This window comes from Hibiscus syriacus, unplaced genomic scaffold (assembly GCF_006381635.1).
Source record: "Hibiscus syriacus cultivar Baekdansim isolate YM2019G1 unplaced genomic scaffold, ASM638163v2 tig00111372_pilon, whole genome shotgun sequence".
Lineage (NCBI taxonomy): Eukaryota > Viridiplantae > Streptophyta > Magnoliopsida > Malvales > Malvaceae > Hibiscus > Hibiscus syriacus.
In genome coordinates, this window is record NW_024063072.1 from 180031 (window position 1) to 182973 (window position 2943).

Sequence of the window (2943 nt, forward strand, 5' to 3'; positions counted from 1 at the left end):
AAAAGTTTGAGTTATAACTTTATTGAATTAATCAAAAATTAGGTTCGATCATAAATCTTTAATCAATTTAATACATCAAACTGATTCTCACTTGAATAAATTTGACAACTTTCCATTAAACAAAATTATCTCATTAAACAAAATCTCCACAATATTAATGAATTATGTTTACCAAAATAATAATTTCAAACTGAAATTTAACGGAGGCCGAGCGAACTCAAGCCCCCACTATCACAAATTATGACGTAGGCTCTCTTACTATGAGAAGACCTTAGGCAAGAGCCCTTCCGAAGTGCAATGGAAGCCTCTTACCTAAGCCATGGGTCTTCATGATCACCAGGTAATTCCCGTTGGAAGTAAAACACTCACACAAACAACTTTTATTGAAACTCAAACAAATATTACAAGAGCACTCTCACTCAAAAACAAGAACTACAACTCACTCTTATAAGACTTTGCTTCTTCACTCACTTAGAAGCTCTTAATTTTTCTTGATGCTTAAAACTAAAATGGGAAGGGGTATTTATACTACTCAAGAACAATCCTACACCACACAAATAAACTAATTTAAACCATTACAAATTCAACAAATATCTAACTCTCACCTAACTAAATTGATGTAAGCAATGACATCATTACTTAAATGATGTAAGCAATGACATCTTTAATTAAATGATGTAAGTAATGACATCAATTTAGTTTGGGTTTGGGTTTACGCTCCCATAATGGATCAAGTTTATGATCCAACACCCCCTTAAACTTGATCTCGTGACCCCTAGTAGGTTCCTTAATCTTAAGAAGTCTTCGCTAGTCAGTGGCTTGGTAAAAATATCATCAACTTGATCTTGTGACTTCACGTATTCAACTTCCACATCTTTTCTTGCAACACACTCCCTTATATAGTGGTAGCGAATATCAATGTGCTTGCTTCGATCATGGAATACTGGATTCTTCGCTAAGGCAATGGCTGACTTGTTGTCGACACAAACCTTGGTAGGCTCTTCTTGTATCAAACCAATCTCCTTCAATAGATTTCTAAGCCAAATTGCATGACAAACACATGAGGTAGCAGCAACATATTCCGCTTCACAAGTGGACAATGTGACAATCAGTTGTTTCTTTAACATCCATGTGAACGCAATATCTCTCATGAAAAATACGAATCCAGTAGTGCTCCTTCGATTATCTATGTCTCCACCCCAATCACTATCGCTATATCCAACAAGCTTGTAATCATTAGAAACTGAATAGAACAAGCCAAAGTCAATTGTACCTTTCAGATAGCGAAGAATTCTCTTTGCGGCTTTAAAATGGGTGGTTGTTGGAGATTCCATGTAGCGACTAACCAATCCAACTGCGTGAAGAATATCGGGTCTCGTGCAAGTTAGATAGCGTAGACTTCCTACCAAACTTTTGAAGAATGTTGGATCTATACTTTCGCCTTCTTCATGTTTGGTCATCTTGATCCCGTATTATGCCGGTGTGCTTATTGGCTTACAGTTCTCCATCTTGAACTTCTTCAGTATCTCCTTTGCATAGCTTTCCTGTGAAATGAAAATTTCATCATTTTGTTGCTTAACTTCAATGCCAAGGTAGTACGCCATGAGCCCCATGTCTGTCATCTCAAATTCTTTCATCATCACATCCTTGAATTCATTAAACATGATTGGGTTACTTCCAGTGAAGATCAAATCATCCACGTAGAGGCACACGATCAAAATATCTTCATCTTTGATCTTGATATATAGAGCATGCTCGTAGGGACATTTGTTGAAGCCATTCTCTTGGAAGTACTTGTCGATTCGGCTATTCCATGCCCTTGGTGCTTGTTTTAGCCCGTAAAGAGCCTTCTTCAACTTCAACACCTTGTCTTCATGCCCTTTGACTTCATAGCCTGATGGTTGCTGAATGTAAAGTTCCTCTTCAAGAACTCCATTTAGGAAGACGGACTTTACATCCATCTGTTGTATCTTCCACTTGTTTTGAGCTGCCAAAGAAATGATTAGTCTGATAGTCTCCAATCGAGCAACAGGAGTAAATACCTCATCATAGTCAATTCCAGTCTTTTGATTATAGCCTTTAGTAACTAGCCTCGCCTTGTGCCTTTCAATCTCTCCTTTGGCGTTTTGCTTTGTTTTGTACACCCATTTGACACCTATCGCCTTATGTCCCTTGGGAAGTGAGGTAAGTTCTCATGTGTCATTCTTCTCGATGGCCTTGATTTCTTCGTTCATCGCATCTCTCCATTTCTTTTCTTGTACCACTTCTTGAAAGCTCATTGGTTCACAATCGGCAAACAAACAAAATAATGTAAGATTATCTTGTCGTTCAGTTACCTCATAGAGATCTCTAAGGCTTCTTGTGCGTTGCACAACTCTTTCACTTTGACTCCCACTTGACGATGATGAAGGTGATGAGTCTCCTTGAGTGGTTGATGTTGGTGAAGTGGGTGGAGTTGCAAGCTCTTGTTGAGATTCATCTAGTTGTTCCCTCATTGTCTGCTCATCTTCTTCAAACTGAGGAAAGAAATTGAAGTCATATGTATGAGAGTTAAAATCCCATTCTCCTTCTTCGTTGAAGACCACATCTCGACTAATCACAAACTTCTTATTGTTTGGATTGTACAACTTGTAGCCCTTCGAATTAGCATCATAGCCGATGAAGATAAAACTCTCGCTTTTATCATCAAGCTTCGTTCTTCTCTCGTCTGGTACGTGAACATGGGCTATACTTCCAAAGGTTCTCATGTGAGAAATTCCAGGCTTTCTTCCACTCCATGCTTCTTGCGGTGTCTTTCCCCATACACTTCTTGTTGGAGATCGGTTTGTCAAGTAGATTGCACACGCTACTGCCTCCGCCTAAAATTCTTTGGGTAGTTTCTTGCTTTTGAGCATGCTTCGTGCCATGTCGAGGATTGTTTTGTTCTTTCTTTCTGCCACACCA

The 2943-nt window shown here is 38.8% G+C and overlaps 1 non-coding gene across 1 annotated transcript; it reads right to left on the reverse strand.

Moving 5' to 3' along the window:
• Positions 1 to 200: 200 nt before the first annotated feature.
• Positions 201 to 360, reverse strand: LOC120159781. The gene has a single exon (XR_005519382.1). It is a non-coding gene; the product is annotated as a U1 spliceosomal RNA (small nuclear RNA).
• Between the last annotated feature and the right edge of the window lie 2583 nt (positions 361 to 2943).